This window comes from Schistocerca cancellata, unplaced genomic scaffold (assembly GCF_023864275.1).
Source record: "Schistocerca cancellata isolate TAMUIC-IGC-003103 unplaced genomic scaffold, iqSchCanc2.1 HiC_scaffold_710, whole genome shotgun sequence".
Lineage (NCBI taxonomy): Eukaryota > Metazoa > Arthropoda > Insecta > Orthoptera > Acrididae > Schistocerca > Schistocerca cancellata.
The window spans coordinates 154691-173974 of record NW_026046721.1 but is presented as its reverse complement, the minus strand read 5'-3'; the positions used below and the strand labels follow the sequence as shown (position 1 = coordinate 173974).

At 43.5% G+C, this 19284-nt stretch overlaps 49 non-coding genes across 49 annotated transcripts; 25 read left to right on the top strand and 24 right to left on the bottom strand.

Moving 5' to 3' along the window:
• Nucleotides 1-194: 194 nt before the first annotated feature.
• Trnaq-cug (transfer RNA glutamine (anticodon CUG)) lies at nt 195-266 on the bottom strand. The gene has a single exon. It is a non-coding gene; the product is annotated as a tRNA-Gln (tRNA).
• A 247-nt stretch (nt 267-513) lies between these two features.
• On the top strand, nt 514-602 carry Trnay-gua (transfer RNA tyrosine (anticodon GUA)). Its single transcript is given in 2 exon segments — nt 514-550; nt 567-602. It is a non-coding gene; the product is annotated as a tRNA-Tyr (tRNA).
• Nucleotides 603-960: 358 nt separating this feature from the next.
• Trnaq-cug (transfer RNA glutamine (anticodon CUG)) lies at nt 961-1032 on the bottom strand. Its single transcript has one exon. It is a non-coding gene; the product is annotated as a tRNA-Gln (tRNA).
• Nucleotides 1033-1279: 247 nt separating this feature from the next.
• On the top strand, nt 1280-1368 carry Trnay-gua (transfer RNA tyrosine (anticodon GUA)). The gene is given in 2 exon segments: nt 1280-1316; nt 1333-1368. It is a non-coding gene; the product is annotated as a tRNA-Tyr (tRNA).
• Nucleotides 1369-1726: 358 nt separating this feature from the next.
• Nucleotides 1727-1798, bottom strand: Trnaq-cug (transfer RNA glutamine (anticodon CUG)). Its single transcript has one exon. It is a non-coding gene; the product is annotated as a tRNA-Gln (tRNA).
• Nucleotides 1799-2045: 247 nt separating this feature from the next.
• On the top strand, nt 2046-2134 carry Trnay-gua (transfer RNA tyrosine (anticodon GUA)). The gene is given in 2 exon segments: nt 2046-2082; nt 2099-2134. It is a non-coding gene; the product is annotated as a tRNA-Tyr (tRNA).
• A 358-nt stretch (nt 2135-2492) lies between these two features.
• Nucleotides 2493-2564, bottom strand: Trnaq-cug (transfer RNA glutamine (anticodon CUG)). Its single transcript has one exon. It is a non-coding gene; the product is annotated as a tRNA-Gln (tRNA).
• Nucleotides 2565-2811: 247 nt separating this feature from the next.
• On the top strand, nt 2812-2900 carry Trnay-gua (transfer RNA tyrosine (anticodon GUA)). Its single transcript is given in 2 exon segments — nt 2812-2848; nt 2865-2900. It is a non-coding gene; the product is annotated as a tRNA-Tyr (tRNA).
• Nucleotides 2901-3258: 358 nt separating this feature from the next.
• Nucleotides 3259-3330, bottom strand: Trnaq-cug (transfer RNA glutamine (anticodon CUG)). Its single transcript has one exon. It is a non-coding gene; the product is annotated as a tRNA-Gln (tRNA).
• Nucleotides 3331-3577: 247 nt separating this feature from the next.
• Trnay-gua (transfer RNA tyrosine (anticodon GUA)) lies at nt 3578-3666 on the top strand. The gene is given in 2 exon segments: nt 3578-3614; nt 3631-3666. It is a non-coding gene; the product is annotated as a tRNA-Tyr (tRNA).
• A 358-nt stretch (nt 3667-4024) lies between these two features.
• Trnaq-cug (transfer RNA glutamine (anticodon CUG)) lies at nt 4025-4096 on the bottom strand. Its single transcript has one exon. It is a non-coding gene; the product is annotated as a tRNA-Gln (tRNA).
• A 247-nt stretch (nt 4097-4343) lies between these two features.
• On the top strand, nt 4344-4432 carry Trnay-gua (transfer RNA tyrosine (anticodon GUA)). The gene is given in 2 exon segments: nt 4344-4380; nt 4397-4432. It is a non-coding gene; the product is annotated as a tRNA-Tyr (tRNA).
• A 358-nt stretch (nt 4433-4790) lies between these two features.
• Nucleotides 4791-4862, bottom strand: Trnaq-cug (transfer RNA glutamine (anticodon CUG)). Its single transcript has one exon. It is a non-coding gene; the product is annotated as a tRNA-Gln (tRNA).
• A 247-nt stretch (nt 4863-5109) lies between these two features.
• Trnay-gua (transfer RNA tyrosine (anticodon GUA)) lies at nt 5110-5198 on the top strand. The gene is given in 2 exon segments: nt 5110-5146; nt 5163-5198. It is a non-coding gene; the product is annotated as a tRNA-Tyr (tRNA).
• A 358-nt stretch (nt 5199-5556) lies between these two features.
• Nucleotides 5557-5628, bottom strand: Trnaq-cug (transfer RNA glutamine (anticodon CUG)). Its single transcript has one exon. It is a non-coding gene; the product is annotated as a tRNA-Gln (tRNA).
• Nucleotides 5629-5875: 247 nt separating this feature from the next.
• Trnay-gua (transfer RNA tyrosine (anticodon GUA)) lies at nt 5876-5964 on the top strand. Its single transcript is given in 2 exon segments — nt 5876-5912; nt 5929-5964. It is a non-coding gene; the product is annotated as a tRNA-Tyr (tRNA).
• Nucleotides 5965-6322: 358 nt separating this feature from the next.
• Nucleotides 6323-6394, bottom strand: Trnaq-cug (transfer RNA glutamine (anticodon CUG)). The gene has a single exon. It is a non-coding gene; the product is annotated as a tRNA-Gln (tRNA).
• A 247-nt stretch (nt 6395-6641) lies between these two features.
• Trnay-gua (transfer RNA tyrosine (anticodon GUA)) lies at nt 6642-6730 on the top strand. The gene is given in 2 exon segments: nt 6642-6678; nt 6695-6730. It is a non-coding gene; the product is annotated as a tRNA-Tyr (tRNA).
• Nucleotides 6731-7088: 358 nt separating this feature from the next.
• On the bottom strand, nt 7089-7160 carry Trnaq-cug (transfer RNA glutamine (anticodon CUG)). The gene has a single exon. It is a non-coding gene; the product is annotated as a tRNA-Gln (tRNA).
• Nucleotides 7161-7407: 247 nt separating this feature from the next.
• On the top strand, nt 7408-7496 carry Trnay-gua (transfer RNA tyrosine (anticodon GUA)). Its single transcript is given in 2 exon segments — nt 7408-7444; nt 7461-7496. It is a non-coding gene; the product is annotated as a tRNA-Tyr (tRNA).
• Nucleotides 7497-7854: 358 nt separating this feature from the next.
• Trnaq-cug (transfer RNA glutamine (anticodon CUG)) lies at nt 7855-7926 on the bottom strand. The gene has a single exon. It is a non-coding gene; the product is annotated as a tRNA-Gln (tRNA).
• A 247-nt stretch (nt 7927-8173) lies between these two features.
• Trnay-gua (transfer RNA tyrosine (anticodon GUA)) lies at nt 8174-8262 on the top strand. Its single transcript is given in 2 exon segments — nt 8174-8210; nt 8227-8262. It is a non-coding gene; the product is annotated as a tRNA-Tyr (tRNA).
• A 358-nt stretch (nt 8263-8620) lies between these two features.
• Nucleotides 8621-8692, bottom strand: Trnaq-cug (transfer RNA glutamine (anticodon CUG)). The gene has a single exon. It is a non-coding gene; the product is annotated as a tRNA-Gln (tRNA).
• Nucleotides 8693-8939: 247 nt separating this feature from the next.
• On the top strand, nt 8940-9028 carry Trnay-gua (transfer RNA tyrosine (anticodon GUA)). Its single transcript is given in 2 exon segments — nt 8940-8976; nt 8993-9028. It is a non-coding gene; the product is annotated as a tRNA-Tyr (tRNA).
• A 358-nt stretch (nt 9029-9386) lies between these two features.
• Nucleotides 9387-9458, bottom strand: Trnaq-cug (transfer RNA glutamine (anticodon CUG)). Its single transcript has one exon. It is a non-coding gene; the product is annotated as a tRNA-Gln (tRNA).
• A 247-nt stretch (nt 9459-9705) lies between these two features.
• Nucleotides 9706-9794, top strand: Trnay-gua (transfer RNA tyrosine (anticodon GUA)). Its single transcript is given in 2 exon segments — nt 9706-9742; nt 9759-9794. It is a non-coding gene; the product is annotated as a tRNA-Tyr (tRNA).
• Nucleotides 9795-10152: 358 nt separating this feature from the next.
• Trnaq-cug (transfer RNA glutamine (anticodon CUG)) lies at nt 10153-10224 on the bottom strand. The gene has a single exon. It is a non-coding gene; the product is annotated as a tRNA-Gln (tRNA).
• Nucleotides 10225-10471: 247 nt separating this feature from the next.
• Nucleotides 10472-10560, top strand: Trnay-gua (transfer RNA tyrosine (anticodon GUA)). Its single transcript is given in 2 exon segments — nt 10472-10508; nt 10525-10560. It is a non-coding gene; the product is annotated as a tRNA-Tyr (tRNA).
• A 358-nt stretch (nt 10561-10918) lies between these two features.
• On the bottom strand, nt 10919-10990 carry Trnaq-cug (transfer RNA glutamine (anticodon CUG)). The gene has a single exon. It is a non-coding gene; the product is annotated as a tRNA-Gln (tRNA).
• Nucleotides 10991-11237: 247 nt separating this feature from the next.
• On the top strand, nt 11238-11326 carry Trnay-gua (transfer RNA tyrosine (anticodon GUA)). Its single transcript is given in 2 exon segments — nt 11238-11274; nt 11291-11326. It is a non-coding gene; the product is annotated as a tRNA-Tyr (tRNA).
• Nucleotides 11327-11684: 358 nt separating this feature from the next.
• On the bottom strand, nt 11685-11756 carry Trnaq-cug (transfer RNA glutamine (anticodon CUG)). The gene has a single exon. It is a non-coding gene; the product is annotated as a tRNA-Gln (tRNA).
• Nucleotides 11757-12003: 247 nt separating this feature from the next.
• Trnay-gua (transfer RNA tyrosine (anticodon GUA)) lies at nt 12004-12092 on the top strand. Its single transcript is given in 2 exon segments — nt 12004-12040; nt 12057-12092. It is a non-coding gene; the product is annotated as a tRNA-Tyr (tRNA).
• A 358-nt stretch (nt 12093-12450) lies between these two features.
• On the bottom strand, nt 12451-12522 carry Trnaq-cug (transfer RNA glutamine (anticodon CUG)). The gene has a single exon. It is a non-coding gene; the product is annotated as a tRNA-Gln (tRNA).
• A 247-nt stretch (nt 12523-12769) lies between these two features.
• On the top strand, nt 12770-12858 carry Trnay-gua (transfer RNA tyrosine (anticodon GUA)). The gene is given in 2 exon segments: nt 12770-12806; nt 12823-12858. It is a non-coding gene; the product is annotated as a tRNA-Tyr (tRNA).
• Nucleotides 12859-13216: 358 nt separating this feature from the next.
• Trnaq-cug (transfer RNA glutamine (anticodon CUG)) lies at nt 13217-13288 on the bottom strand. The gene has a single exon. It is a non-coding gene; the product is annotated as a tRNA-Gln (tRNA).
• Nucleotides 13289-13535: 247 nt separating this feature from the next.
• On the top strand, nt 13536-13624 carry Trnay-gua (transfer RNA tyrosine (anticodon GUA)). The gene is given in 2 exon segments: nt 13536-13572; nt 13589-13624. It is a non-coding gene; the product is annotated as a tRNA-Tyr (tRNA).
• A 358-nt stretch (nt 13625-13982) lies between these two features.
• Nucleotides 13983-14054, bottom strand: Trnaq-cug (transfer RNA glutamine (anticodon CUG)). Its single transcript has one exon. It is a non-coding gene; the product is annotated as a tRNA-Gln (tRNA).
• Nucleotides 14055-14301: 247 nt separating this feature from the next.
• On the top strand, nt 14302-14390 carry Trnay-gua (transfer RNA tyrosine (anticodon GUA)). The gene is given in 2 exon segments: nt 14302-14338; nt 14355-14390. It is a non-coding gene; the product is annotated as a tRNA-Tyr (tRNA).
• A 362-nt stretch (nt 14391-14752) lies between these two features.
• Nucleotides 14753-14825, bottom strand: Trnaq-cug (transfer RNA glutamine (anticodon CUG)). The gene has a single exon. It is a non-coding gene; the product is annotated as a tRNA-Gln (tRNA).
• A 247-nt stretch (nt 14826-15072) lies between these two features.
• Trnay-gua (transfer RNA tyrosine (anticodon GUA)) lies at nt 15073-15161 on the top strand. Its single transcript is given in 2 exon segments — nt 15073-15109; nt 15126-15161. It is a non-coding gene; the product is annotated as a tRNA-Tyr (tRNA).
• Nucleotides 15162-15837: 676 nt separating this feature from the next.
• On the top strand, nt 15838-15927 carry Trnay-gua (transfer RNA tyrosine (anticodon GUA)). Its single transcript is given in 2 exon segments — nt 15838-15875; nt 15892-15927. It is a non-coding gene; the product is annotated as a tRNA-Tyr (tRNA).
• Nucleotides 15928-16284: 357 nt separating this feature from the next.
• On the bottom strand, nt 16285-16356 carry Trnaq-cug (transfer RNA glutamine (anticodon CUG)). The gene has a single exon. It is a non-coding gene; the product is annotated as a tRNA-Gln (tRNA).
• A 247-nt stretch (nt 16357-16603) lies between these two features.
• Nucleotides 16604-16692, top strand: Trnay-gua (transfer RNA tyrosine (anticodon GUA)). Its single transcript is given in 2 exon segments — nt 16604-16640; nt 16657-16692. It is a non-coding gene; the product is annotated as a tRNA-Tyr (tRNA).
• Nucleotides 16693-17050: 358 nt separating this feature from the next.
• Nucleotides 17051-17122, bottom strand: Trnaq-cug (transfer RNA glutamine (anticodon CUG)). Its single transcript has one exon. It is a non-coding gene; the product is annotated as a tRNA-Gln (tRNA).
• A 247-nt stretch (nt 17123-17369) lies between these two features.
• Nucleotides 17370-17458, top strand: Trnay-gua (transfer RNA tyrosine (anticodon GUA)). The gene is given in 2 exon segments: nt 17370-17406; nt 17423-17458. It is a non-coding gene; the product is annotated as a tRNA-Tyr (tRNA).
• Nucleotides 17459-17816: 358 nt separating this feature from the next.
• On the bottom strand, nt 17817-17888 carry Trnaq-cug (transfer RNA glutamine (anticodon CUG)). The gene has a single exon. It is a non-coding gene; the product is annotated as a tRNA-Gln (tRNA).
• A 247-nt stretch (nt 17889-18135) lies between these two features.
• Trnay-gua (transfer RNA tyrosine (anticodon GUA)) lies at nt 18136-18224 on the top strand. The gene is given in 2 exon segments: nt 18136-18172; nt 18189-18224. It is a non-coding gene; the product is annotated as a tRNA-Tyr (tRNA).
• Nucleotides 18225-18582: 358 nt separating this feature from the next.
• Trnaq-cug (transfer RNA glutamine (anticodon CUG)) lies at nt 18583-18654 on the bottom strand. Its single transcript has one exon. It is a non-coding gene; the product is annotated as a tRNA-Gln (tRNA).
• Nucleotides 18655-18901: 247 nt separating this feature from the next.
• Trnay-gua (transfer RNA tyrosine (anticodon GUA)) lies at nt 18902-18990 on the top strand. The gene is given in 2 exon segments: nt 18902-18938; nt 18955-18990. It is a non-coding gene; the product is annotated as a tRNA-Tyr (tRNA).
• Nucleotides 18991-19284: the final 294 nt, after the last annotated feature.

Below are 19284 nucleotides of genomic sequence, written 5' to 3'. Positions count from 1 at the left end.
GAATTATCTTAAAATTGCTTGCTCTTACAGGCATTACTCGTTTAATGTGCTATATAGGTCACATAGTCGCACCAATATTCAGCCGTTTCATAGACGTCTCGTTATTTACACAAACGTAGGAACTAAATCCCTGAGCCTATCACTGCTACTTCCTCGGCGAGAAACGCTTATTACAGAAAATTTAGACTAAACGAAGGTTCCACCGAGATTCGAACTCGGATCGCTGGATTCAGAGTCCAGAGTGCTAACCGTTACACCATGGAACCAGACAGGAGCATGGGACTCGTAAATACACTTAGCAGTACTCTGACATAATTCAGACACTTCCTACTTGCATTTTTTAACCTAATTGATACGATCGAGCATTATAAAACTTAATCTGGGCAATGTTTGCAGTTGCAGCCGATGGCTGCATTTCTGTGCGTCTATATGGCCGCGCTGAGTAGCTGTGTGTGGAAACGAAAGACAGGGACGGAGCTAAAGCAATCAGTACGAATAACAAAGTAAGCAGAGCCTCTGGTAGCTCAGTTGGTAGAGCGGTGGACTGTAGTGGAGGATTCACAGTTATCCATAGGTCGCTGGTTCAAATCCGGCCCAGAGGACTGTTTTTCTAATCTCACGAGCAAAGAGGCTCCAGAGCATGCCCACTCGGTCAGAACCTCCCTATGTTTTAAACCTATTTTAAAGGAAATTCATTTGCTCAGCTTGTAATAGCTAGTTGATAATCATGGGATTCTTAGCCTCCGTAGGTTAATGATAAATCTTCGAATTATCTTAAAATTGCTTGCTCTTACAGGCATTACTCGTTTAATGTGCTATATAGGTCACATAGTCGCACCAATATTCAGCCGTTTCATAGACGTCTCGTTATTTACACAAACGTAGGAACTAAATCCCTGAGCCTATCACTGCTACTTCCTCGGCGAGAAACGCTTATTACAGAAAATTTAGACTAAACGAAGGTTCCACCGAGATTCGAACTCGGATCGCTGGATTCAGAGTCCAGAGTGCTAACCGTTACACCATGGAACCAGACAGGAGCATGGGACTCGTAAATACACTTAGCAGTACTCTGACATAATTCAGACACTTCCTACTTGCATTTTTTAACCTAATTGATACGATCGAGCATTATAAAACTTAATCTGGGCAATGTTTGCAGTTGCAGCCGATGGCTGCATTTCTGTGCGTCTATATGGCCGCGCTGAGTAGCTGTGTGTGGAAACGAAAGACAGGGACGGAGCTAAAGCAATCAGTACGAATAACAAAGTAAGCAGAGCCTCTGGTAGCTCAGTTGGTAGAGCGGTGGACTGTAGTGGAGGATTCACAGTTATCCATAGGTCGCTGGTTCAAATCCGGCCCAGAGGACTGTTTTTCTAATCTCACGAGCAAAGAGGCTCCAGAGCATGCCCACTCGGTCAGAACCTCCCTATGTTTTAAACCTATTTTAAAGGAAATTCATTTGCTCAGCTTGTAATAGCTAGTTGATAATCATGGGATTCTTAGCCTCCGTAGGTTAATGATAAATCTTCGAATTATCTTAAAATTGCTTGCTCTTACAGGCATTACTCGTTTAATGTGCTATATAGGTCACATAGTCGCACCAATATTCAGCCGTTTCATAGACGTCTCGTTATTTACACAAACGTAGGAACTAAATCCCTGAGCCTATCACTGCTACTTCCTCGGCGAGAAACGCTTATTACAGAAAATTTAGACTAAACGAAGGTTCCACCGAGATTCGAACTCGGATCGCTGGATTCAGAGTCCAGAGTGCTAACCGTTACACCATGGAACCAGACAGGAGCATGGGACTCGTAAATACACTTAGCAGTACTCTGACATAATTCAGACACTTCCTACTTGCATTTTTTAACCTAATTGATACGATCGAGCATTATAAAACTTAATCTGGGCAATGTTTGCAGTTGCAGCCGATGGCTGCATTTCTGTGCGTCTATATGGCCGCGCTGAGTAGCTGTGTGTGGAAACGAAAGACAGGGACGGAGCTAAAGCAATCAGTACGAATAACAAAGTAAGCAGAGCCTCTGGTAGCTCAGTTGGTAGAGCGGTGGACTGTAGTGGAGGATTCACAGTTATCCATAGGTCGCTGGTTCAAATCCGGCCCAGAGGACTGTTTTTCTAATCTCACGAGCAAAGAGGCTCCAGAGCATGCCCACTCGGTCAGAACCTCCCTATGTTTTAAACCTATTTTAAAGGAAATTCATTTGCTCAGCTTGTAATAGCTAGTTGATAATCATGGGATTCTTAGCCTCCGTAGGTTAATGATAAATCTTCGAATTATCTTAAAATTGCTTGCTCTTACAGGCATTACTCGTTTAATGTGCTATATAGGTCACATAGTCGCACCAATATTCAGCCGTTTCATAGACGTCTCGTTATTTACACAAACGTAGGAACTAAATCCCTGAGCCTATCACTGCTACTTCCTCGGCGAGAAACGCTTATTACAGAAAATTTAGACTAAACGAAGGTTCCACCGAGATTCGAACTCGGATCGCTGGATTCAGAGTCCAGAGTGCTAACCGTTACACCATGGAACCAGACAGGAGCATGGGACTCGTAAATACACTTAGCAGTACTCTGACATAATTCAGACACTTCCTACTTGCATTTTTTAACCTAATTGATACGATCGAGCATTATAAAACTTAATCTGGGCAATGTTTGCAGTTGCAGCCGATGGCTGCATTTCTGTGCGTCTATATGGCCGCGCTGAGTAGCTGTGTGTGGAAACGAAAGACAGGGACGGAGCTAAAGCAATCAGTACGAATAACAAAGTAAGCAGAGCCTCTGGTAGCTCAGTTGGTAGAGCGGTGGACTGTAGTGGAGGATTCACAGTTATCCATAGGTCGCTGGTTCAAATCCGGCCCAGAGGACTGTTTTTCTAATCTCACGAGCAAAGAGGCTCCAGAGCATGCCCACTCGGTCAGAACCTCCCTATGTTTTAAACCTATTTTAAAGGAAATTCATTTGCTCAGCTTGTAATAGCTAGTTGATAATCATGGGATTCTTAGCCTCCGTAGGTTAATGATAAATCTTCGAATTATCTTAAAATTGCTTGCTCTTACAGGCATTACTCGTTTAATGTGCTATATAGGTCACATAGTCGCACCAATATTCAGCCGTTTCATAGACGTCTCGTTATTTACACAAACGTAGGAACTAAATCCCTGAGCCTATCACTGCTACTTCCTCGGCGAGAAACGCTTATTACAGAAAATTTAGACTAAACGAAGGTTCCACCGAGATTCGAACTCGGATCGCTGGATTCAGAGTCCAGAGTGCTAACCGTTACACCATGGAACCAGACAGGAGCATGGGACTCGTAAATACACTTAGCAGTACTCTGACATAATTCAGACACTTCCTACTTGCATTTTTTAACCTAATTGATACGATCGAGCATTATAAAACTTAATCTGGGCAATGTTTGCAGTTGCAGCCGATGGCTGCATTTCTGTGCGTCTATATGGCCGCGCTGAGTAGCTGTGTGTGGAAACGAAAGACAGGGACGGAGCTAAAGCAATCAGTACGAATAACAAAGTAAGCAGAGCCTCTGGTAGCTCAGTTGGTAGAGCGGTGGACTGTAGTGGAGGATTCACAGTTATCCATAGGTCGCTGGTTCAAATCCGGCCCAGAGGACTGTTTTTCTAATCTCACGAGCAAAGAGGCTCCAGAGCATGCCCACTCGGTCAGAACCTCCCTATGTTTTAAACCTATTTTAAAGGAAATTCATTTGCTCAGCTTGTAATAGCTAGTTGATAATCATGGGATTCTTAGCCTCCGTAGGTTAATGATAAATCTTCGAATTATCTTAAAATTGCTTGCTCTTACAGGCATTACTCGTTTAATGTGCTATATAGGTCACATAGTCGCACCAATATTCAGCCGTTTCATAGACGTCTCGTTATTTACACAAACGTAGGAACTAAATCCCTGAGCCTATCACTGCTACTTCCTCGGCGAGAAACGCTTATTACAGAAAATTTAGACTAAACGAAGGTTCCACCGAGATTCGAACTCGGATCGCTGGATTCAGAGTCCAGAGTGCTAACCGTTACACCATGGAACCAGACAGGAGCATGGGACTCGTAAATACACTTAGCAGTACTCTGACATAATTCAGACACTTCCTACTTGCATTTTTTAACCTAATTGATACGATCGAGCATTATAAAACTTAATCTGGGCAATGTTTGCAGTTGCAGCCGATGGCTGCATTTCTGTGCGTCTATATGGCCGCGCTGAGTAGCTGTGTGTGGAAACGAAAGACAGGGACGGAGCTAAAGCAATCAGTACGAATAACAAAGTAAGCAGAGCCTCTGGTAGCTCAGTTGGTAGAGCGGTGGACTGTAGTGGAGGATTCACAGTTATCCATAGGTCGCTGGTTCAAATCCGGCCCAGAGGACTGTTTTTCTAATCTCACGAGCAAAGAGGCTCCAGAGCATGCCCACTCGGTCAGAACCTCCCTATGTTTTAAACCTATTTTAAAGGAAATTCATTTGCTCAGCTTGTAATAGCTAGTTGATAATCATGGGATTCTTAGCCTCCGTAGGTTAATGATAAATCTTCGAATTATCTTAAAATTGCTTGCTCTTACAGGCATTACTCGTTTAATGTGCTATATAGGTCACATAGTCGCACCAATATTCAGCCGTTTCATAGACGTCTCGTTATTTACACAAACGTAGGAACTAAATCCCTGAGCCTATCACTGCTACTTCCTCGGCGAGAAACGCTTATTACAGAAAATTTAGACTAAACGAAGGTTCCACCGAGATTCGAACTCGGATCGCTGGATTCAGAGTCCAGAGTGCTAACCGTTACACCATGGAACCAGACAGGAGCATGGGACTCGTAAATACACTTAGCAGTACTCTGACATAATTCAGACACTTCCTACTTGCATTTTTTAACCTAATTGATACGATCGAGCATTATAAAACTTAATCTGGGCAATGTTTGCAGTTGCAGCCGATGGCTGCATTTCTGTGCGTCTATATGGCCGCGCTGAGTAGCTGTGTGTGGAAACGAAAGACAGGGACGGAGCTAAAGCAATCAGTACGAATAACAAAGTAAGCAGAGCCTCTGGTAGCTCAGTTGGTAGAGCGGTGGACTGTAGTGGAGGATTCACAGTTATCCATAGGTCGCTGGTTCAAATCCGGCCCAGAGGACTGTTTTTCTAATCTCACGAGCAAAGAGGCTCCAGAGCATGCCCACTCGGTCAGAACCTCCCTATGTTTTAAACCTATTTTAAAGGAAATTCATTTGCTCAGCTTGTAATAGCTAGTTGATAATCATGGGATTCTTAGCCTCCGTAGGTTAATGATAAATCTTCGAATTATCTTAAAATTGCTTGCTCTTACAGGCATTACTTGTTTAATGTGCTATATAGGTCACATAGTCGCACCAATATTCAGCCGTTTCATAGACGTCTCGTTATTTACACAAACGTAGGAACTAAATCCCTGAGCCTATCACTGCTACTTCCTCGGCGAGAAACGCTTATTACAGAAAATTTAGACTAAACGAAGGTTCCACCGAGATTCGAACTCGGATCGCTGGATTCAGAGTCCAGAGTGCTAACCGTTACACCATGGAACCAGACAGGAGCATGGGACTCGTAAATACACTTAGCAGTACTCTGACATAATTCAGACACTTCCTACTTGCATTTTTTAACCTAATTGATACGATCGAGCATTATAAAACTTAATCTGGGCAATGTTTGCAGTTGCAGCCGATGGCTGCATTTCTGTGCGTCTATATGGCCGCGCTGAGTAGCTGTGTGTGGAAACGAAAGACAGGGACGGAGCTAAAGCAATCAGTACGAATAACAAAGTAAGCAGAGCCTCTGGTAGCTCAGTTGGTAGAGCGGTGGACTGTAGTGGAGGATTCACAGTTATCCATAGGTCGCTGGTTCAAATCCGGCCCAGAGGACTGTTTTTCTAATCTCACGAGCAAAGAGGCTCCAGAGCATGCCCACTCGGTCAGAACCTCCCTATGTTTTAAACCTATTTTAAAGGAAATTCATTTGCTCAGCTTGTAATAGCTAGTTGATAATCATGGGATTCTTAGCCTCCGTAGGTTAATGATAAATCTTCGAATTATCTTAAAATTGCTTGCTCTTACAGGCATTACTCGTTTAATGTGCTATATAGGTCACATAGTCGCACCAATATTCAGCCGTTTCATAGACGTCTCGTTATTTACACAAACGTAGGAACTAAATCCCTGAGCCTATCACTGCTACTTCCTCGGCGAGAAACGCTTATTACAGAAAATTTAGACTAAACGAAGGTTCCACCGAGATTCGAACTCGGATCGCTGGATTCAGAGTCCAGAGTGCTAACCGTTACACCATGGAACCAGACAGGAGCATGGGACTCGTAAATACACTTAGCAGTACTCTGACATAATTCAGACACTTCCTACTTGCATTTTTTAACCTAATTGATACGATCGAGCATTATAAAACTTAATCTGGGCAATGTTTGCAGTTGCAGCCGATGGCTGCATTTCTGTGCGTCTATATGGCCGCGCTGAGTAGCTGTGTGTGGAAACGAAAGACAGGGACGGAGCTAAAGCAATCAGTACGAATAACAAAGTAAGCAGAGCCTCTGGTAGCTCAGTTGGTAGAGCGGTGGACTGTAGTGGAGGATTCACAGTTATCCATAGGTCGCTGGTTCAAATCCGGCCCAGAGGACTGTTTTTCTAATCTCACGAGCAAAGAGGCTCCAGAGCATGCCCACTCGGTCAGAACCTCCCTATGTTTTAAACCTATTTTAAAGGAAATTCATTTGCTCAGCTTGTAATAGCTAGTTGATAATCATGGGATTCTTAGCCTCCGTAGGTTAATGATAAATCTTCGAATTATCTTAAAATTGCTTGCTCTTACAGGCATTACTCGTTTAATGTGCTATATAGGTCACATAGTCGCACCAATATTCAGCCGTTTCATAGACGTCTCGTTATTTACACAAACGTAGGAACTAAATCCCTGAGCCTATCACTGCTACTTCCTCGGCGAGAAACGCTTATTACAGAAAATTTAGACTAAACGAAGGTTCCACCGAGATTCGAACTCGGATCGCTGGATTCAGAGTCCAGAGTGCTAACCGTTACACCATGGAACCAGACAGGAGCATGGGACTCGTAAATACACTTAGCAGTACTCTGACATAATTCAGACACTTCCTACTTGCATTTTTTAACCTAATTGATACGATCGAGCATTATAAAACTTAATCTGGGCAATGTTTGCAGTTGCAGCCGATGGCTGCATTTCTGTGCGTCTATATGGCCGCGCTGAGTAGCTGTGTGTGGAAACGAAAGACAGGGACGGAGCTAAAGCAATCAGTACGAATAACAAAGTAAGCAGAGCCTCTGGTAGCTCAGTTGGTAGAGCGGTGGACTGTAGTGGAGGATTCACAGTTATCCATAGGTCGCTGGTTCAAATCCGGCCCAGAGGACTGTTTTTCTAATCTCACGAGCAAAGAGGCTCCAGAGCATGCCCACTCGGTCAGAACCTCCCTATGTTTTAAACCTATTTTAAAGGAAATTCATTTGCTCAGCTTGTAATAGCTAGTTGATAATCATGGGATTCTTAGCCTCCGTAGGTTAATGATAAATCTTCGAATTATCTTAAAATTGCTTGCTCTTACAGGCATTACTCGTTTAATGTGCTATATAGGTCACATAGTCGCACCAATATTCAGCCGTTTCATAGACGTCTCGTTATTTACACAAACGTAGGAACTAAATCCCTGAGCCTATCACTGCTACTTCCTCGGCGAGAAACGCTTATTACAGAAAATTTAGACTAAACGAAGGTTCCACCGAGATTCGAACTCGGATCGCTGGATTCAGAGTCCAGAGTGCTAACCGTTACACCATGGAACCAGACAGGAGCATGGGACTCGTAAATACACTTAGCAGTACTCTGACATAATTCAGACACTTCCTACTTGCATTTTTTAACCTAATTGATACGATCGAGCATTATAAAACTTAATCTGGGCAATGTTTGCAGTTGCAGCCGATGGCTGCATTTCTGTGCGTCTATATGGCCGCGCTGAGTAGCTGTGTGTGGAAACGAAAGACAGGGACGGAGCTAAAGCAATCAGTACGAATAACAAAGTAAGCAGAGCCTCTGGTAGCTCAGTTGGTAGAGCGGTGGACTGTAGTGGAGGATTCACAGTTATCCATAGGTCGCTGGTTCAAATCCGGCCCAGAGGACTGTTTTTCTAATCTCACGAGCAAAGAGGCTCCAGAGCATGCCCACTCGGTCAGAACCTCCCTATGTTTTAAACCTATTTTAAAGGAAATTCATTTGCTCAGCTTGTAATAGCTAGTTGATAATCATGGGATTCTTAGCCTCCGTAGGTTAATGATAAATCTTCGAATTATCTTAAAATTGCTTGCTCTTACAGGCATTACTCGTTTAATGTGCTATATAGGTCACATAGTCGCACCAATATTCAGCCGTTTCATAGACGTCTCGTTATTTACACAAACGTAGGAACTAAATCCCTGAGCCTATCACTGCTACTTCCTCGGCGAGAAACGCTTATTACAGAAAATTTAGACTAAACGAAGGTTCCACCGAGATTCGAACTCGGATCGCTGGATTCAGAGTCCAGAGTGCTAACCGTTACACCATGGAACCAGACAGGAGCATGGGACTCGTAAATACACTTAGCAGTACTCTGACATAATTCAGACACTTCCTACTTGCATTTTTTAACCTAATTGATACGATCGAGCATTATAAAACTTAATCTGGGCAATGTTTGCAGTTGCAGCCGATGGCTGCATTTCTGTGCGTCTATATGGCCGCGCTGAGTAGCTGTGTGTGGAAACGAAAGACAGGGACGGAGCTAAAGCAATCAGTACGAATAACAAAGTAAGCAGAGCCTCTGGTAGCTCAGTTGGTAGAGCGGTGGACTGTAGTGGAGGATTCACAGTTATCCATAGGTCGCTGGTTCAAATCCGGCCCAGAGGACTGTTTTTCTAATCTCACGAGCAAAGAGGCTCCAGAGCATGCCCACTCGGTCAGAACCTCCCTATGTTTTAAACCTATTTTAAAGGAAATTCATTTGCTCAGCTTGTAATAGCTAGTTGATAATCATGGGATTCTTAGCCTCCGTAGGTTAATGATAAATCTTCGAATTATCTTAAAATTGCTTGCTCTTACAGGCATTACTCGTTTAATGTGCTATATAGGTCACATAGTCGCACCAATATTCAGCCGTTTCATAGACGTCTCGTTATTTACACAAACGTAGGAACTAAATCCCTGAGCCTATCACTGCTACTTCCTCGGCGAGAAACGCTTATTACAGAAAATTTAGACTAAACGAAGGTTCCACCGAGATTCGAACTCGGATCGCTGGATTCAGAGTCCAGAGTGCTAACCGTTACACCATGGAACCAGACAGGAGCATGGGACTCGTAAATACACTTAGCAGTACTCTGACATAATTCAGACACTTCCTACTTGCATTTTTTAACCTAATTGATACGATCGAGCATTATAAAACTTAATCTGGGCAATGTTTGCAGTTGCAGCCGATGGCTGCATTTCTGTGCGTCTATATGGCCGCGCTGAGTAGCTGTGTGTGGAAACGAAAGACAGGGACGGAGCTAAAGCAATCAGTACGAATAACAAAGTAAGCAGAGCCTCTGGTAGCTCAGTTGGTAGAGCGGTGGACTGTAGTGGAGGATTCACAGTTATCCATAGGTCGCTGGTTCAAATCCGGCCCAGAGGACTGTTTTTCTAATCTCACGAGCAAAGAGGCTCCAGAGCATGCCCACTCGGTCAGAACCTCCCTATGTTTTAAACCTATTTTAAAGGAAATTCATTTGCTCAGCTTGTAATAGCTAGTTGATAATCATGGGATTCTTAGCCTCCGTAGGTTAATGATAAATCTTCGAATTATCTTAAAATTGCTTGCTCTTACAGGCATTACTCGTTTAATGTGCTATATAGGTCACATAGTCGCACCAATATTCAGCCGTTTCATAGACGTCTCGTTATTTACACAAACGTAGGAACTAAATCCCTGAGCCTATCACTGCTACTTCCTCGGCGAGAAACGCTTATTACAGAAAATTTAGACTAAACGAAGGTTCCACCGAGATTCGAACTCGGATCGCTGGATTCAGAGTCCAGAGTGCTAACCGTTACACCATGGAACCAGACAGGAGCATGGGACTCGTAAATACACTTAGCAGTACTCTGACATAATTCAGACACTTCCTACTTGCATTTTTTAACCTAATTGATACGATCGAGCATTATAAAACTTAATCTGGGCAATGTTTGCAGTTGCAGCCGATGGCTGCATTTCTGTGCGTCTATATGGCCGCGCTGAGTAGCTGTGTGTGGAAACGAAAGACAGGGACGGAGCTAAAGCAATCAGTACGAATAACAAAGTAAGCAGAGCCTCTGGTAGCTCAGTTGGTAGAGCGGTGGACTGTAGTGGAGGATTCACAGTTATCCATAGGTCGCTGGTTCAAATCCGGCCCAGAGGACTGTTTTTCTAATCTCACGAGCAAAGAGGCTCCAGAGCATGCCCACTCGGTCAGAACCTCCCTATGTTTTAAACCTATTTTAAAGGAAATTCATTTGCTCAGCTTGTAATAGCTAGTTGATAATCATGGGATTCTTAGCCTCCGTAGGTTAATGATAAATCTTCGAATTATCTTAAAATTGCTTGCTCTTACAGGCATTACTCGTTTAATGTGCTATATAGGTCACATAGTCGCACCAATATTCAGCCGTTTCATAGACGTCTCGTTATTTACACAAACGTAGGAACTAAATCCCTGAGCCTATCACTGCTACTTCCTCGGCGAGAAACGCTTATTACAGAAAATTTAGACTAAACGAAGGTTCCACCGAGATTCGAACTCGGATCGCTGGATTCAGAGTCCAGAGTGCTAACCGTTACACCATGGAACCAGACAGGAGCATGGGACTCGTAAATACACTTAGCAGTACTCTGACATAATTCAGACACTTCCTACTTGCATTTTTTAACCTAATTGATACGATCGAGCATTATAAAACTTAATCTGGGCAATGTTTGCAGTTGCAGCCGATGGCTGCATTTCTGTGCGTCTATATGGCCGCGCTGAGTAGCTGTGTGTGGAAACGAAAGACAGGGACGGAGCTAAAGCAATCAGTACGAATAACAAAGTAAGCAGAGCCTCTGGTAGCTCAGTTGGTAGAGCGGTGGACTGTAGTGGAGGATTCACAGTTATCCATAGGTCGCTGGTTCAAATCCGGCCCAGAGGACTGTTTTTCTAATCTCACGAGCAAAGAGGCTCCAGAGCATGCCCACTCGGTCAGAACCTCCCTATGTTTTAAACCTATTTTAAAGGAAATTCATTTGCTCAGCTTGTAATAGCTAGTTGATAATCATGGGATTCTTAGCCTCCGTAGGTTAATGATAAATCTTCGAATTATCTTAAAATTGCTTGCTCTTACAGGCATTACTCGTTTAATGTGCTATATAGGTCACATAGTCGCACCAATATTCAGCCGTTTCATAGACGTCTCGTTATTTACACAAACGTAGGAACTAAATCCCTGAGCCTATCACTGCTACTTCCTCGGCGAGAAACGCTTATTACAGAAAATTTAGACTAAACGAAGGTTCCACCGAGATTCGAACTCGGATCGCTGGATTCAGAGTCCAGAGTGCTAACCGTTACACCATGGAACCAGACAGGAGCATGGGACTCGTAAATACACTTAGCAGTACTCTGACATAATTCAGACACTTCCTACTTGCATTTTTTAACCTAATTGATACGATCGAGCATTATAAAACTTAATCTGGGCAATGTTTGCAGTTGCAGCCGATGGCTGCATTTCTGTGCGTCTATATGGCCGCGCTGAGTAGCTGTGTGTGGAAACGAAAGACAGGGACGGAGCTAAAGCAATCAGTACGAATAACAAAGTAAGCAGAGCCTCTGGTAGCTCAGTTGGTAGAGCGGTGGACTGTAGTGGAGGATTCACAGTTATCCATAGGTCGCTGGTTCAAATCCGGCCCAGAGGACTGTTTTTCTAATCTCACGAGCAAAGAGGCTCCAGAGCATGCCCACTCGGTCAGAACCTCCCTATGTTTTAAACCTATTTTAAAGGAAATTCATTTGCTCAGCTTGTAATAGCTAGTTGATAATCATGGGATTCTTAGCCTCCGTAGGTTAATGATAAATCTTCGAATTATCTTAAAATTGCTTGCTCTTACAGGCATTACTCGTTTAATGTGCTATATAGGTCACATAGTCGCACCAATATTCAGCCGTTTCATAGACGTCTCGTTATTTACACAAACGTAGGAACTAAATCCCTGAGCCTATCACTGCTACTTCCTCGGCGAGAAACGCTTATTACAGAAAATTTAGACTAAACGAAGGTTCCACCGAGATTCGAACTCGGATCGCTGGATTCAGAGTCCAGAGTGCTAACCGTTACACCATGGAACCAGACAGGAGCATGGGACTCGTAAATACACTTAGCAGTACTCTGACATAATTCAGACACTTCCTACTTGCATTTTTTAACCTAATTGATACGATCGAGCATTATAAAACTTAATCTGGGCAATGTTTGCAGTTGCAGCCGATGGCTGCATTTCTGTGCGTCTATATGGCCGCGCTGAGTAGCTGTGTGTGGAAACGAAAGACAGGGACGGAGCTAAAGCAATCAGTACGAATAACAAAGTAAGCAGAGCCTCTGGTAGCTCAGTTGGTAGAGCGGTGGACTGTAGTGGAGGATTCACAGTTATCCATAGGTCGCTGGTTCAAATCCGGCCCAGAGGACTGTTTTTCTAATCTCACGAGCAAAGAGGCTCCAGAGCATGCCCACTCGGTCAGAACCTCCCTATGTTTTAAACCTATTTTAAAGGAAATTCATTTGCTCAGCTTGTAATAGCTAGTTGATAATCATGGGATTCTTAGCCTCCGTAGGTTAATGATAAATCTTCGAATTATCTTAAAATTGCTTGCTCTTACAGGCATTACTCGTTTAATGTGCTATATAGGTCACATAGTCGCACCAATATTCAGCCGTTTCATAGACGTCTCGTTATTTACACAAACGTAGGAACTAAATCCCTGAGCCTATCACTGCTACTTCCTCGGCGAGAAACGCTTATTACAGAAAATTTAGACTAAACGAAGGTTCCACCGAGATTCGAACTCGGATCGCTGGATTCAGAGTCCAGAGTGCTAACCGTTACACCATGGAACCAGACAGGAGCATGGGACTCGTAAATACACTTAGCAGTACTCTGACATAATTCAGACACTTCCTACTTGCATTTTTTAACCTAATTGATACGATCGAGCATTATAAAACTTAATCTGGGCAATGTTTGCAGTTGCAGCCGATGGCTGCATTTCTGTGCGTCTATATGGCCGCGCTGAGTAGCTGTGTGTGGAAACGAAAGACAGGGACGGAGCTAAAGCAATCAGTACGAATAACAAAGTAAGCAGAGCCTCTGGTAGCTCAGTTGGTAGAGCGGTGGACTGTAGTGGAGGATTCACAGTTATCCATAGGTCGCTGGTTCAAATCCGGCCCAGAGGACTGTTTTTCTAATCTCACGAGCAAAGAGGCTCCAGAGCATGCCCACTCGGTCAGAACCTCCCTATGTTTTAAACCTATTTTAAAGGAAATTCATTTGCTCAGCTTGTAATAGCTAGTTGGTAATCATGGGATTCTTAGCCTCCGTAGGTTAATGATAAATCTTCGAATTATCTTAAAATTGCTTGCTCTTACAGGCATTACTCGTTTAATGTGCTATATAGGTCACATAGTCGCACCAATATTCAGCCGTTTCATAGACGTCTCGTTATTTACACAAACGTAGGAACTAAATCCCTGAGCCTATCACTGCTACTTCCTCGGCGAGAAACGCTTATTACAGAAAATTTAGACTAAACGAAGGTTCCACCGAGATTCGAACTCGGATCGCTGGATTCAGAGTCCAGAGTGCTAACCGTTACACCATGGAACCAGACAGGAGCATGGGACTCGTAAATACACTTAGCAGTACTCTGACATAATTCAGACACTTCCTACTTGCATTTTTTAACCTAATTGATACGATCGAGCATTATAAAACTTAATCTGGGCAATGTTTGCAGTTGCAGCCGATGGCTGCATTTCTGTGCGTCTATATGGCCGCGCTGAGTAGCTGTGTGTGGAAACGAAAGACAGGGACGGAGCTAAAGCAATCAGTACGAATAACAAAGTAAGCAGAGCCTCTGGTAGCTCAGTTGGTAGAGCGGTGGACTGTAGTGGAGGATTCACAGTTATCCATAGGTCGCTGGTTCAAATCCGGCCCAGAGGACTGTTTTTCTAATCTCACGAGCAAAGAGGCTCCAGAGCATGCCCACTCGGTCAGAAAGAACCTCCCTATGTTTTAAACCTATTTTAAAGGAAATTCATTTGCTCAGCTTGTAATAGCTAGTTGATAATCATGGGATTCTTAGCCTCCGTAGGTTAATGATAAATCTTCGAATTATCTTAAAATTGCTTGCTCTTACAGGCATTACTCGTTTAATGTGCTATATAGGTCACATAGTCGCACCAATATTCAGCCGTTTCATAGACGTCTCGTTATTTACACAAACGTAGGAACTAAATCCCTGAGCCTATCACTGCTACTTCCTCGGCGAGAAACGCTTATTACAGAAAATTTAGACTAAACGAAGGTTCCACCGAGATTCGAACTCGGATCGCTGGATTCAGAGTCCAGAGTGCTAACCGTTACACCATGGAAACCAGACAGGAGCATGGGACTCGTAAATACACTTAGCAGTACTCTGACATAATTCAGACACTTCCTACTTGCATTTTTTAACCTAATTGATACGATCGAGCATTATAAAACTTAATCTGGGCAATGTTTGCAGTTGCAGCCGATGGCTGCATTTCTGTGCGTCTATATGGCCGCGCTGAGTAGCTGTGTGTGGAAACGAAAGACAGGGACGGAGCTAAAGCAATCAGTACGAATAACAAAGTAAGCAGAGCCTCTGGTAGCTCAGTTGGTAGAGCGGTGGACTGTAGTGGAGGATTCACAGTTATCCATAGGTCGCTGGTTCAAATCCGGCCCAGAGGACTGTTTTTCTAATCTCACGAGCAAAGAGGCTCCAGAGCATGCCCACTCGGTCAGAACCTCCCTATGTTTTAAACCTATTTTAAAGGAAATTCATTTGCTCAGCTTGTAATAGCTAGTTTGATAATCATGGATTCTTTAGCCTCCGTAGGTTAATGATAAATCTTCGAATTATCTTAAAATTGCTTGCTCTTACAGGCATTACTCGTTTAATGTGCTATATAGAGTCACATAGTCGCACCAATATTCAGCCGTTTCATAGACGTCTCGTTATTTACACAAACGTAGGAACTAAATCCCTGAGCCTATCACTGCTACTTCCTCGGCGAGAAACGCTTATTACAGAAAATTTAGACTAAACGAAGGTTCCACCGAGATTCGAACTCGGATCGCTGGATCAGAGTCCAGAGTGCTAACGTTACACCATGGAACCAGACAGGAGCATGGGACTCGTAAATACACTTAGCAGTACTCTGACATAATTCAGACACTTCTACTTGCATTTTTTAACCTAATTGATACGATCGAGCATTATAAAACTTAATCTGGGCAATGTTTGCAGTTGCAGCCGATGGCTGCATTTCTGTGCGTCTATATGGCCGCGCTGAGTAGCTGTGTGTGGAAACGAAAGACAGGGACGGAGCTAAAGCAATCAGTACGAATAACAAAGTAAGCAGAGCCTCTGGTAGCTCAGTTGGGTAGAGCGGTGGACTGTAGTGGAGGATTCACAGTTATCCATAGGTCGCTGGTTCAAATCCGGCCCAGAGGACTGTTTTTCTAATCTCACGAGCAAAGAGGCTCCAGAGCATGCCCACTCGGTCAGAACCTCCCTATGTTTTAAACCTATTTTAAAGGAAATTCATTTGCTCAGCTTGTAATAGCTAGTTGATAATCATGGATTCTTAGCCTCCGTAGGATAATGATAATTCTTCGAATTATCTTAAAATTGCTTGCTCTTACAGGCATTACTCGTTTAATGTGCTATATAGGTCACATAGTCGCACCAATATTCAGCCGTTTCATAGACGTCTCGTTATTTACACAAACGTAGGAACTAAATCCCTGAGCCTATCGCTGCTACTTCTTCGGCGAGAAATGCTTATTACAGAAAATTTAGACTAAACGAAGGTTCCACCGAGATTCGAACTCGGATCGCTGGATTCAGAGTCCAGAGTGCTAACCGTTACACCATGGAACCAGACAGAAGCATGGGACTCGTAAATACACTTAGCAGTGCTCTGACATGCTTCAGACACTTCCTACTTGCATTTTTTAACCTAATTGATACGATCGGGCATTATAAAACTTAATCTGGGCAATGTTTGCAGTTGCAGCCGATGGCTGCATTTCTGTGCGTCTATATGGCCGCGCTGAGTAGCTGTGTGTGGAAACGAAAGACAGGGACGGAGCTAAAGCAATCAGTACGAATAAGAAAGTAAGCAGAGCCTCTGGTAGCTCAGTTGGTAGAGCGGTGGACTGTAGTGGAGGATTCACAGTTATCCATAGGTCGCTGGTTCAAATCCGGCCCAGAGGACTGTTTTTCTAATCTCACGAGCAAAGAGGCTCCAGAGCATGCCCACTCGGTCAGAACCTCCCTATGTTTTAAACCTATTTTAAAGGAAATTCATTTGCTCAGCTTGTAATAGCTAGTTGATAATCATGGGATTCTTAGCCTCCGTAGGATAATGATAATTCTTCGAATTATCTTAAAATTGCTTGCTCTTACAGGCATTACTCGTTTAATGTGCTATATAGGTCACATAGTCGCACCAATATTCAGCCGTTTCATAGACGTCTCGTTATTTACACAAACGTAGGAACTAAATCCCTGAGCCTATCGCTGCTACTTCTTCGGCGAGAAATGCTTATTACAGAAAATTTAGACTAAACGAAGGTTCCACCGAGATTCGAACTCGGATCGCTGGATTCAGAGTCCAGAGTGCTAACCGTTACACCATGGAACCAGACAGAAGCATGGGACTCGTAAATACACTTAGCAGTGCTCTGACATGCTTCAGACACTTCCTACTTGCATTTTTTAACCTAATTGATACGATCGGGCATTATAAAACTTAATCTGGGCAATGTTTGCAGTTGCAGCCGATGGCTGCATTTCTGTGCGTCTATATGGCCGCGCTGAGTAGCTGTGTGTGGAAACGAAAGACAGGGACGGAGCTAAAGCAATCAGTACGAATAAGAAAGTAAGCAGAGCCTCTGGTAGCTCAGTTGGTAGAGCGGTGGACTGTAGTGGAGGATTCACAGTTATCCATAGGTCGCTGGTTCAAATCCGGCCCAGAGGACTGTTTTTCTAATCTCACGAGCAAAGAGGCTCCAGAGCATGCCCACTCGGTCAGAACCTCCCTATGTTTTAAACCTATTTTAAAGGAAATTCATTTGCTCAGCTTGTAATAGCTAGTTGATAATCATGGGATTCTTAGCCTCCGTAGGATAATGATAATTCTTCGAATTATCTTAAAATTGCTTGCTCTTACAGGCATTACTCGTTTAATGTGCTATATAGGTCACATAGTCGCACCAATATTCAGCCGTTTCATAGACGTCTCGTTATTTACACAAACGTAGGAACTAAATCCCTGAGCCTATCGCTGCTACTTCTTCGGCGAGAAATGCTTATTACAGAAAATTTAGACTAAACGAAGGTTCCACCGAGATTCGAACTCGGATCGCTGGATTCAGAGTCCAGAGTGCTAACCGTTACACCATGGAACCAGACAGAAGCATGGGACTCGTAAATACACTTAGCAGTGCTCTGACATGCTTCAGACACTTCCTACTTGCATTTTTTAACCTAATTGATACGATCGGGCATTATAAAACTTAATCTGGGCAATGTTTGCAGTTGCAGCCGATGGCTGCATTTCTGTGCGTCTATATGGCCGCGCTGAGTAGCTGTGTGTGGAAACGAAAGACAGGGACGGAGCTAAAGCAATCAGTACGAATAAGAAAGTAAGCAGAGCCTCTGGTAGCTCAGTTGGTAGAGCGGTGGACTGTAGTGGAGGATTCACAGTTATCCATAGGTCGCTGGTTCAAATCCGGCCCAGAGGACTGTTTTTCTAATCTCACGAGCAAAGAGGCTCCAGAGCATGCCCACTCGGTCAGAACCTCCCTATGTTTTAAACCTATTTTAAAGGAAATTCATTTGCTCAGCTTGTAATAGCTAGTTGATAATCATGGGATTCTTAGCCTCCGTAGGATAATGATAATTCTTCGAATTATCTTAAAATTGCTTGCTCTTACAGGCATTACTCGTTTAATGTGCTATATAGGTCACATAGTCGCACCAATATTCAGCCGTTTCATAGACGTCTCGTTATTTACACAAACGTAGGAACTAAATCCCTGAGCCTATCGCTGCTACTTCTTCGGCGAGAAATGCTTATTACAGAAAATTTAGACTAAACGAAGGTTCCACCGAGATTCGAACTCGGATCGCTGGATTCAGAGTCCAGAGTGCTAACCGTTACACCATGGAACCAGACAGAAGCATGGGACTCGTAAATACACTTAGCAGTGCTCTGACATGCTTCAGACACTTCCTACTTGCATTTTTTAACCTAATTGATACGATCGGGCATTATAAAACTTAATCTGGGCAATGTTTGCAGTTGCAGCCGATGGCTGCATTTCTGTGCGTCTATATGGCCGCGCTGAGTAGCTGTGTGTGGAAACGAAAGACAGGGACGGAGCTAAAGCAATCAGTACGAATAAGAAAGTAAGCAGAGCCTCTGGTAGCTCAGTTGGTAGAGCGGTGGACTGTAGTGGAGGATTCACAGTTATCCATAGGTCGCTGGTTCAAATCCGGCCCAGAGGACTGTTTTTCTAATCTCACGAGCAAAGAGGCTCCAGAGCATGCCCACTCGGTCAGAACCTCCCTATGTTTTAAACCTATTTTAAAGGAAATTCATTTGCTCAGCTTGTAATAGCTAGTTGATAATCATGGGATTCTTAGCCTCCGTAGGATAATGATAATTCTTCGAATTATCTTAAAATTGCTTGCTCTTACAGGCATTACTCGTTTAATGTGCTATATAGGTCACATAGTCGCACCAATATTCAGCCGTTTCATAGACGTCTCGTTATTTACACAAACGTAGGAACTAAATCC